The sequence below is a fragment of the Myxine glutinosa genome, chromosome 12, assembly GCF_964187855.1.
Source record: "Myxine glutinosa chromosome 12, kmMyxGlut1.1, whole genome shotgun sequence".
NCBI lineage: Eukaryota > Metazoa > Chordata > Myxini > Myxiniformes > Myxinidae > Myxine > Myxine glutinosa.
Genome location: NC_136272.1, coordinates 39,948,596 through 39,960,780, shown reverse-complemented (window position 1 = coordinate 39,960,780; position 12,185 = coordinate 39,948,596).

Below are 12,185 nucleotides of genomic sequence, written 5' to 3'. Positions count from 1 at the left end.
CTGAGGAGTCCAAAGGGGCCTTAAAGACATTGTAGACACGAGCCTTATACATCCAAGCCCCATACAGGATTAAGCAAGCGTTGCTGCGTTCTATATTTGTTTTATGAAACAACTTTGATAGTCCGATGTGACTCCTCGGTCCCTCAATTTCCAGTGCTGTCCCAAATCTCCAATGACTCCAACGCTCTGACATCACGCACCAGCATCCCACCAACTACCCCCTCTGCCTTGACTGTACTACCTCAACACTATCACAACTCAGCTCTCTCCCAAACACCTTCCCTTTCGGTTATCTTTCCTCGATTCTCTCAACTGTTGCTGGCTTGTGTCTTAAACTGTCTTTCCTCATACTCTACCCTCCACTATTTGAACCTGGAAACCAATCGGCACGTTGATTCGAATCAGTCAAAGGGAGGAGACATGCAAATATTTTGTCCAAATTCTCATAATGCCTCTTACCTGGAAATTCCCGCATGTGGTGGGGTGAAGTATTGAATAAATTGATAACGGACTACAAAATAAACGAGAACGACACTCTTCGACGTCGCGACATCGACCGATATGCCATCATTATATATACTTGTACCAAGTTTGATTTAAATCCCTTCAGTTGTTTTCAAGTATCACATTTTTACCTGACATGACCTCTGACCTTTGACGCCAAAATCAACTCAGTTTGTCTTCGCATCGTATTATATTCTTATACCATGTTTGGTCAAAATCCCATCACTGGTTCACAAGTTAACATGGTAACAAAATTTTTACCTGACGGGACCTCTGACCTTCGACATTTTGACCCAATTATCTAATCAGTTCATTTTTGCATCATTATACATCCTTGTATCACGTTTGACTTGTATCCCTTCTATCGTTCTTAAGTTATCGCGGTAATTAAAACCTGTCATGGACGGACGGACTCGCGCATGCACGGACGGACGCCTGGACGGACACACGGATGGACGGACAACCCAAAACCAAAACAAATCTTCACCAAAATTGAATCCTTTGGCAACTTCATCGGCGGATGCATAAAAACACCACCTGCTGGCCATCTACCACTTACCGCGCATCATCCAATAATGCAATATTCCCATGCATTATCAACGGAAATATCATATTGAAAGGAATGTGCAGCTCTGCACACGGAAATCACCATTTTTGCAACTATTATGTCACAAGTTCAATTATTTTTTTATGTAGACAGATATTTTTTTACGTGGTTTCTAAACAGATCCCTTACGGGATTAATTCAACCAAAATGCAACATTTAATCTCACAAGTGAAAAAATAATTCCTTAGACTGCAGGAGCCAAAAGGTATACCATTTCATGATTATGGCAACATATGAGATTCACCACCAAAGGCAGAAGCAGTAAAAAATGTCTTGGTTCTCCAAATGGATCCCCCACTTCATGGTCCCCACCTCGCTCCCTTCCCTTGCTTTGGGCAAGGCTGCAGCTGAACAAAAGATTCCAGCTGAGATGAGAACAGTGGGGTGGGGCAGATGTGACTTTAGTGGTTGTTTATGCAAGAGGAAGAGGGGGGTCAGCTGCTCTTTCGAAACGTTGATTTTCATCTTCTTTGTAAGAAAATACTGATGCATCGCATGGTAACATCCATAAGTTAGAAATTGCTTCAGAAAGTTACTGTGAATTCCCAACGAGCTCTTATATGGGAAGTGAATACTATTTCTCTGATATATCTAGTCTCATTGTAAACCCAGAAGTAATTTTCAAAGTCCTACTAGAGTAAGCCTTAAAATTTACCCCAAATAGAAAAATACACAAGAAGTAAATATTGTTGTTGAACTTTTGATGTCAACACATTGTGATTACTCAAATAAATTGCAATGGACAAAATGTCTTCCCTGACCGACCTTCTCTACCATATTGCGTTGTCTGCATGTCTGGTTGGTTATCTGGAAGATACTTGAAATTCTGTATATCCGAAGGCGATTATACATGAAGGCTTAGTGTTGGTCTGAATTGGTGGAGGACATAAACAATTCATCAGAAAAGCCTCCCTCCATCCACATTTCACCCTTGATCTTTGATACAGTCCCTTTGATTCCTCCGACTCCCTTCTCTGCCATTTTATTCTCTTTACAAGATTGAGGTTCGTGAAAGAGCAATGTGACGGAGGGTCGGAGCTGACGGTGGGCAGCGGGGAAACTCTTGGACACGATAAGCAAGGGAATGAATGAACAGGAAAAGAGGAGGGAAAGGAGAGGAGGATCCCTGGCAACCTGCGAGTAAGATGGTTGGGTTACGAAGGGTTGGTGGGGGTAATAAAGATTGTGGGTAGGGATGGGGGATGACACAAGATGGCCATGCAAACTGATAATGTGCTTTCTTCTGTAAATAAGAAATCCTGCCTCTCTGCAATTCAAACACAGATGTCCATAAACTTTCTCGAGCTCAATGCTGTTTAGACTGACAAAGTTGGACTGACAAAGGCTCCTTGGATCTCCGCCCGATATGAAAAAGATCCAACCCCAAAAAGTGATACTTGGAGATCGGATGTAGACACTTGCTTCGTGATTTAAAGAGGAATTCTAAACATGCTTGGCATCTCCCTTTTTAACTAATTTTCTCCTCCAGGGATACTCAATAAAGCCAAAAAGGTTTGCAAGGGAAGGATGGCAGAAAGGACACACAGGCATGAGGAAAAAAATAGACATTTTCGATCATCTGCACAATATTACCCAAATTTCTATCCGACAGGATGATGCGGATGTAGTGCACTTACTTTGAGGTGTCTAGTCTAGCTTCTATAATCTGATTGATTAGTGCTTTCCATGTAGGGCAATGCATCACAAAGTGCGTCATCCTTCGGATTAGCCAGCATTGGTTGATGGACGTTAAAGATCCCACATTAACAATTGATATTCTCACCGCAATACGTTTGTGTCTTCATCTATATTGGCATCCCAGAGGTTGCGGATTCCCAGATATGACTAAACGAGGATAAGGAGTATGCTAGCTGGCAAATGCCAAACACTTAAATTTAAAGCTAAATTTTTCAGGTGCAAGGATTTTACCATGGGGTCACTATTACGTGCAGGGACTGCAGCGCTGAACACTGTATAAAATAAATAGCTCTGAGTTGGCTGACGGTCATCTCTTGAGGTTCTAGGTCAGACCTCTGCTGATTTGGGGTGATGTCCTGGGAGCTCCCTGATCCGAAATTGAAAAATTGAAGCCCGAGCAATTGTGGCGGAGCCTGTCTTGTATGTGTCAAGTTTCAGAACAATCAGCTGGGTGATAAGAGAGGAGTAGAAAAAATAGGAAAAAGTTAACGGACGGACGGACAGAGAGACATCCGGACATCACGACAATTTTATAAGTTCATCACTTCTCGGTCGAGATGAGATGACCTAAAAAGAGCTCCTCAGAAATGCTTAACTGTGAACAGTTTTTTTTTATACTCCAATTGCATCTTCTGATGACCTGTTGTGACATTCTTTGATCGATCGTGGAATTGCAATTATTCGGGAACTGCAATTCAGATTACCCAGATAAAAATGCTTTTGCTGAGTTCTTGTGAGTTTCATCTCCAGGATGACGAAACACCTTCCCCAATGGTTGAGAGAATCCGTCGCCTGAAGCCAAGTTTTGGTGTTTTGTTTTTTTTATCTTAGGGAGTTTTCGTAATTTTACTTCCAAAGCTTGAAACTCGGAGGGCCTTTGGTGGCAGCTATATAATTATTGCACCTGCCAGGTTTGTGTGCATCGACCCTGAGGTGACCTTTTCTGCCCCAACAGGCCAAGACAGTGTTCAATTATCTGTCTTTGAGGCTTGCGCCGCCGTAGATTCCTGGTCTCCTTTTAAATGACTTGTCACATTCTCAAGGAGCTCCTTGTTCAATACGATACTGAAATTTGCTCAGGATTTTCATCATTAATGGATGTGTTTACCAGACTGTGTTGAGTAACAATTGGAAACATTTTTTGGGGTTTTTAATGGGTTTTTTGTATTTTTCTTCATTTCTGCTTATGCTTCCAGGCTAGTGATAAAGTATTCACATGGACATTGATGGATAGAGAATAAATTAAGTTGAAAAACAGTGTATTTAATGATACAATAATTGTTTAACATGAATCAGTTCAATGAAAAATTGCTTTGTGAAATAATTAGCAACTCTTACTGATTGGTTATCACCTCATAATCCAAATATTGGATGTCTTAAAAACAAACGAACTGAGAATAATAATACAAGGTACAACATACATTTAATTGATAAGTGTGTGTGTGTGTGTGTGTGTGTGTGTGTGTGTGTGTGTGTGTGTGTATATTTAATTAACAGTTCATAGATGGGTTGTTGATTTCACCCAGATTTGACAGCTCAGAGGTAAGTGCACCTGCCCCTGCAACATCCTGTGGGCCCATACCTATATACTTGATATACAGTTTCTGCATTAAATCATGTGTGTTTGCATAACATTGCCTTTTGACAACCTGTAGTCAGGTAAACAAAAAACATCCTAAATGTTTTGCAATCTGAAAACTTTCTGCATTCAAAGAAGTTTGTAGGGCTTCTTATTAAATGTGTTAAACAACATCATAGCCGCATGAATGTTTATATTCACCTGTATTGTGAAATTATATCAATGATCTCAATCTCTTTTGGCGTATTTATCCTAACAGGGGGTCATTTGAAAGATGCATAGCTTTATGACTATTTTGTTCATAAAAAGTAGTTATTTTTTAAAAACAATCTGTCTCAATAGCATTTTGCAGTTGGTTTGTCCCATCAGCACTGGTAAGCTACGTATCGCTGCAATTTCTGTTCTATCCATTGCTAAAAACTACTTATCGATCTTTTCAAAACTGTAGAGTTCTTTCTTTCTTCGAGAGGATTTATTTCCTTCAGAGACAACAACAGGGTCCAAAAATTCCAGTTATTTGGACCTGCCTCGGGCTGAAATAACAGTTGCAGTAGCAGGAAAGGCTTAATATTAATGAGCCACACCTGCTGAAGTGAGGCATGGTTTCTGATGCTATCAGTTGAACCCACACACTTTCACTTGGCATCCAGGCAGTTCCTCAATAGCTGGCTTTGAAAATAATGTTCAAAGTTAGTCGTTGACAAACTCGAATCCTTGAAATCTTGTTGCTTAGGAAGCCAAATGTCACATATTACCTGGAATGGAAATGTATTTTAGTAATTGTTTGAGTTTCTTCTTTCGTATGCAGCACATTGACATCACTTGCTAGTTGTACAGCTTTGATGCTGATGAAGTGCCCCCTGTAGGTTAGAGCAGGAATTTGGAATTTGGCCTGGGTGCCGGCTATGGCTAGTCAACCCTTCCCGAAGGACTGCGGGGCATCTTTAAGGTCAAACTAATGGCAGCAGACAGGTCGCCCAGTTTAGAGTCCATCCGAGGTACCGCAAAATGGGGGGAATAGGGACAGCAAGGTGAATAGGGACACAAACTGAAAAAAAGTTCGGAAACTTTTTTCGCTGAAAATCGATAACCATACTGATTTGTTGATATTTGGGTTGAAAGTGTTCTCTTGTTTTTTTTAAAAGCAAGGGACAGCCAAAAAAATCCTATTTAACCCATATATGGGGTTAATAGGGACTATAAGTTGCTTTTTAAAAAAACAAGAGAACACTTTCAACCCAAATATCAACAAGTCAGTATGGTTATCAATTTTCAGCGAAAAAAGTTTCCGAACTTTTTTTCAGTTTATGTCCCTAGTAGGGTGGTCCAAAAATGCAAAAAAAATCACTTTTTTATCTGGATTTTGATGCTCTATTGGATTATTGTTAGAAATGGTCTAAATCATTCACCCAAAAAATATTTTGCATCTGAGTCATCTATAAACTCATACACACTCAACATATAAATTTGTCATTTTGGTCAATTTTCATGAAAATCGTCCATGTTGAGAGGCTTACAAAGACTTTAGAAATATTTTTTTCCTAAATAATGTCATTGATGGTACATACCCCTGTGAAGTCCTCATGGTCGAAACATGAGTCAGACATGTATGAACATGTTTCAAACATGTTTCAAGCATTGTCAAACATGTTTCGACCATGATGATTTCACACTCACAGGCGCAAGCGCATGCAAAAAGTCATGAACCACAAAATGGCATGAACCACAATAGTGCATGTACCTTTTCCACCTAGGTTGCTATTGGATTGTTCTCATTTAGCCAAATTTGGTGAAAAACGCCATATATCAATTGAAGTGTGTATGAGTTTCTAGATGGAATTGAGCGAAAATATTTGGTGGGTGAATGTTTTAGACCATTTCTAACAATAATCCAGTAGAGCATCAAAATCGGAGAGATCGATGTTTTTTGGACCACCCTAGTCCCTATTCACCTTGCTGTCCCTATTCACCCCATTTTACAGTACAGAGTGATTTCATTGATGAATCACTCTGCCTGTAAAACACCAGAATGGCACTTTACACAGCGCCTTCAGAAAGTATTCACACCCATTGACCTTTTTCACATTTTGTTGTGTTACAGCTCGAATAAAAAATTGATTAAATTTAAATTTTTTGTCACCGATCTACACAAAATACCCCATACTGTAAAAGTGAAAATATGTTTTGAGAGACTTTTAAAAATTTATTACCAATAGTGGATGGTGGATGGTGGATGGATGTGGGTTATGCTTTCACCCCTGTCTGTCCGTTTGCCTGTTTGTTTGTGAACAAATATCTCCAAACGTTGTGGACGGATTCGGACGAGATTTGGCAGAGAGGTAGCGCATGTGACAAGGACGAAATGATTAGATTTTGGTGAAGATCCGGATTCGGATCCGACTACTACAATTTTTAAAGTGATTCCGCACCATTGGGGGACAGGGCCAAAAATGATATGTAGCAGGATATCTCAAAAGGTTATGGACGGATTTGGACGAAACTTGTTGGACAGGTTGTGTGTGTGACAAGGAAGAATCGATTCAATTTTGGTGAAGATCCGGATTCGGATCCGGCTACTAGAATTTTTAAAGTGATTCTTCACCATTGAGTGATATGGCCAAAAACGAGGGGTAGATCAGGGTATGAAAGACTGGACCCATGGTGATTCCAGTGATTGATTTTGATTAAATGTGATTGTTGTATTGTGATTTTCTGTTCTAATCTAAGATACAAAACGTAAACTGTTCAGCAGGTGGAGGTATGCTCTCTACTGAGTGCCGTTCTTGTTGAAAATGAAATGCAGAAATATCGAATTTACATAAGTATTCAGCCCCCTGAGTCAATACTTCATAGACGCAGCTTTGGTAGCGATTACAGCTACATCTGGATTTGCAGAGTTCCTCCCATTCTTCCTTGCATATTTGCTCAAGTTCTGTCAAGTTGGATGGGGAGAATCGGTGAACAGCAATCTTCAAGTTTTTCCACAGATTTTCAATGGGATTCAAGTCTGGGCTTTGGCTAGGCCACTCAAGGACTTTCACGTTCTTGTTGTGAAGCCATTCCAGTGTTGCTTTGGCTGTATGCTTGGAGTCATTGCCCCATTGGAACGTAAATCTTCACCACAGTCTAAGGTCTTTCACATTCTGAAGCAGGTTCTCCTCAGGGATTTGCCTGTATATGGCTCCATTAATTGTTCCCTCCATCCTTACAAGTCTCCCAGTTCCTGCCACTGAAAAGCATCCCCATAGCATGATGTTGCCATCACCATGCTTCACAGTAGGGATGGTGATACATGGGTGATGAGCTGTGCTCGGTTTCTGCCAGACATAGCGCTTTCCATTCAGGCCAAATAGTTCAATTTTCATGTCATCAGACTACAGAATATTTTGCCTCATGCTCTCAGAGTCTTTTACGTGCCTTTTCTGCAAACTCCAGGCATCCTGTCATGTGCCTTTTTCTCAGGAGTGGCTTCTGTTTAGCCACACTCCCATAAAGATAGATTTTTGAAGTGCTGCAGAGACTGTTGTCCTTCCAGCAGGTTCTAAAGTTTCAGAGAAGGAACTCTGTAGTTCTGTCAGAGTGGTCATTGGGTTCTTGGTCACCTCTCTGACAAAGGTCCTTCTTGTGCGGTTGCTCAGTTTGGTTGGACGGCCAGCTCGAAGAAGAGTCTAGGTAGTTCCATATTCTTTGAATTTCCTAATGATGGAGCTCATTGTGCTCTTGGGAACTTTCAACACTTTAGAATTGTTTTATACCCTTCCGCACATCTATATACCCTCACAATTATATCTCGAATATCTACAGTGCATTCAGAAAGTATTCAGACCCCTTCACTTTTTTCACATTTTGTTATGTTGCAGCCTTATGCTGAAATCGTTTAAATTCACTTTTTCCCTCATCAATCTACACTCAATACCCCATAATGACAAAGAGAAAACAGGATTTTAGAAAGTTTTGCAAATTTATTAAAAATAAAAAACTGAAATATCACATTGACATAAGTATTCATACCCTTTGCTATGACACTTGAAATTTAGCTCAGGTGCCTCCCATTTCTATTGATCATCTTTGAGATGTTTCTACGCCTTGATTGGAGTCCACCTGTGGTAAATTCAATTGATTGGACATGATTTGGAAAGGCACACACCTGTCTATATAAGGTCTCACAGCTGACAATGCATATCAGACCAAAAACCAAGCCGTGAGGTCGAAGGAACTGCCTGCAGACCTCAGAGACAGGATTGTGTCGAGGCACAGATCTGGGGAAGCCTACAAAAATATTTCTGCTGCATTGAAGGTTCCCAAGAGCACAGTGGCCTCCATAATTCTTAAATGGAAGAAGTTTGGAACAACTAGGACTTCCGAGAGCTGGCCGCCCGGCCAAACTGAGCAATCGGGGGAGAAGGGCCTTGGTAAGAGAGGTGACCAAGAACCCGATGGTCACTCTGGCTGAGCTCCAGAGATCCTGTGTGGAGATGGGAGAAACTTCCAGAAGGACAACCATCACTGCAACACTCCACCGATCTGGGCTTTAGGGCAGAGTGGCCGGACGGAGGCCTCTCCTCAGTGAAAGACACATGAAAGCCCGCTTGGAGTTTGCAAAAAAGCACCGAAGGACTCTCAGACTGTGAGATACAAGATTCTGTGGTCTGATGAAAACAAGATTGAACTGTTTGGCTTCCGTCTGGCCACTCTGCCATAAAGCCCAGATCGGTGGAGTGTTGCAGTCATGGTTGTCCTTCTGGAAGTTTCTCCCATCTCCACACAGGATCTCTGGAGCTCAGCCAGAGTTACCATCGGGTTCTTGGTCACCTCTATTACCAAGGCCCTTCTCCCCCGATTCCTCAGTTTGGCCGGGCGGCCAGCTCTAGGAAGAGTCATGGTTGTTACAAACTTCTTCCATTTAGGAATTATGGAGGCCACTATGCTCTTGGGAACCTTCAATGCAGCAGACATTTTTTTGTAGGCTTCCCCAGATCTGTGCCTCGACACAATCCTGTCTCTGAGCTCTGCAGGCAGTTCCTTCGACCTCATGGCTTGGTTTTTGCTCTGATATGCATTGTCAGCTGTGAGACCTTATATAGACAGGTGTGTGCCTTTCCAAATCATGTCCAATCAATTGAATTTACCACAGGTGGACTCCAATCAAGGCGTAGAAACATGTCAAAGATGATCAAGAGAAATGGGAGGCACCTGAGCTAAATTTCAACTGTCATAGCAAAGGGTCTGAATACCGATGTCACTGTGATATTTCAGTTAAAAAAAAAAAAAATTTGCAAAACTTTCTAAAATCCTGTTTTCTCTCTGTCATTATGGGGGTATAGAGTGTAGATTGATGAGGGAAAAAATGAATTTAAAGGATTTCAGCAGAAGGCTGCAACATAACCAAATGTGAAAAAAGTGAAGGGGTCTGAATACTTTCTGAATGCACTGTATATACAGTTCCTTGGACTTCATGGTAATGTTTCTGCTCTGACATGCACCGTCAACTATGGGACCTTATATAGAAAGGTGTGTTTCTTTCTAAATAATGTCCAATCAATTGAATTGGCCACAGGTAGACTTCAATCGAGTTGTCGAGACATCTTAAGGATGATGAAAGGAAATTGGATGCACCTGAGCTCAATTTGGAGTATCATAGCAAAGGTGTCATAGCAAAGGTGACTCAAGACATTTCAGCTTTTTATTTTTTAAATTAATTTGTGATAATTTCGAAAATAAAATTGGCACTTTGATATTGTGAGGCATTATGTGTAGATCAGTGACAAAATATCTCGATTTAATCAATTTTTAATTCAGGCTGCAACAACAAAATGTGAAAAAGTCAAGGGCTGTGAATAATTTGTGAAGGCACTGTAGACTCTTTCTGATCATATTTATATATTTTCATGCTCTTCATATGATCCAGGTGCACCAGTCAACCAGCTGGATCATTGACAATACATTCCATCCATATTTTCACATCGACCTGATAGCAAGACAAAAGGGATATGAGGAACCTTGAGCTCTACGATCACAGAGGAAAGATCAGACAGTGCAAGCCACTCCCTTTCACCGATGTGGGACAAGCAGATAATGAAAACATTTCAGGCTGTGAACCATTCCCCCACGACAACGACAACAATGGAGAAAATGAACTTCCACCTTGTGAACCTTTGCCCCAAGATAGCTGCAGTGAATATGAACAATGGATTAAGGAGCTGGATAATGAGTTGTTCTCCTTCAAAAGAGAACGAGAAGAAATCAGCAGAGGTCAAGTTGAAATCAGAGGTTTTCAGGTTTACAGACAAGAAGTGGAAATAATTTTCAGGATTGCCGTTAACTCTTTACCAGAAGATCTTTGAACATCTGAAAAAAACTTGTACCACTTGCCATTACCAAAGGTGCTCTTTCAAATGCAGATCAGTTCTTCTTTACCCTTGTTCATCTCTGCCTTGATCTGTTCTTCAAGTGCATGGCTCACCAAACTGGAGATGAAGACTCCATTATCAGAAGCTACTTTTGGAAGTTTACCTAAAGCCCCTGTCACACCTTGACGATTTAGCCAGCGTATGCCGACGTATCAAAATTGAGTGCTGGTGTGAGCCATACGCTGGCATACGTCGACAAATTTTGTGCATGCACGAAATTTGTCGACGAGCTCGGCGTACTACGACGTATGCCAGCGTGCTTCAGCGTGCTCTTAACGTAGCCAAATTTTTCATACGTCGGCATACGCTGGCTAAAACGTCAAGGTGTGACAGCGGCTTAAAGCTCAGATTCATGATCAGGTGTCCCTATTGTGAATCTGTTATTGTACCCTTTCCACCTGTCTTCGGGAACAAGGTATCTCAGATAACCTGCATCATTTACTGCTTTTGAAAAAAAATAAATATATATACGTATATATATACGTATATATATATATATATATATATATATATATATATATATATATATATATATATATATATATATATATATATATATATATTGTTGCGGATATGAGGACTGTATTTTTTTTTGATTGTGTGCTTTATTATTATTATTATTGTTATTCTGCGCCCCCTGCCTCCGGAGCTGTGTAAAGGTCAAAGGGCGTCCCATAATTAGTCCACAAGCATACATGTCAGCCAATCATAGAATACCCCTGTTCGATAGTTATATCTTATTCTGTGTTTTAGGGTAAGGCTGTGTCTCCCATTAATAGAAGTACTCCATTGCACCAAGTGAAAGAGATAGATTCCCTTCATTCCCATTCCCAAAACCTCCATTCCCCCTTTTCGTCAATTGCCAACTGCATTTTGGGCGGTTTTCCCTTCATCCGCCATTGACCACGAGGCAGGGTTGGGGAAGAAAGGCGGGTCCCCACCTCGTCATAGAGGGGAGGAGTGAACCAGCCCTTGCCGACCAACCCAGAACGAGGGGTTGGCTTTAGAGGGCGGAGAGAGAACGTTTTGGGGAGGTTCGCAAAGGGTCAAGGGTGGGGCTTATATAACCCGAGGCAGAGGCCCCCGGAGAGAGTCGAGGAGGGAGGAGATCAGAAGACAGAAAGGCCTTGAGGTGGACTAAGCAAGAGAGGAAGTTGTTGGACTGGGTGGGACTAAGAAAGAGAGAGAAAGAGTCCTGAAGCTTGTGAGGGAAGGAGAGAGAACCCGTCACACCAACCCCCCACCAGCCGCGTTGGCTCCACCAAGCGTTCACCTCCACCAAGGCTCCACCAAGCTCCGCGTTGGCTCCACCAAGCGTTCACCTCCACCAAGGCTCCACCAAGCTCCGCGTTGGCTCCACCAAGCGTTCACCTCCACCAACCCCCCA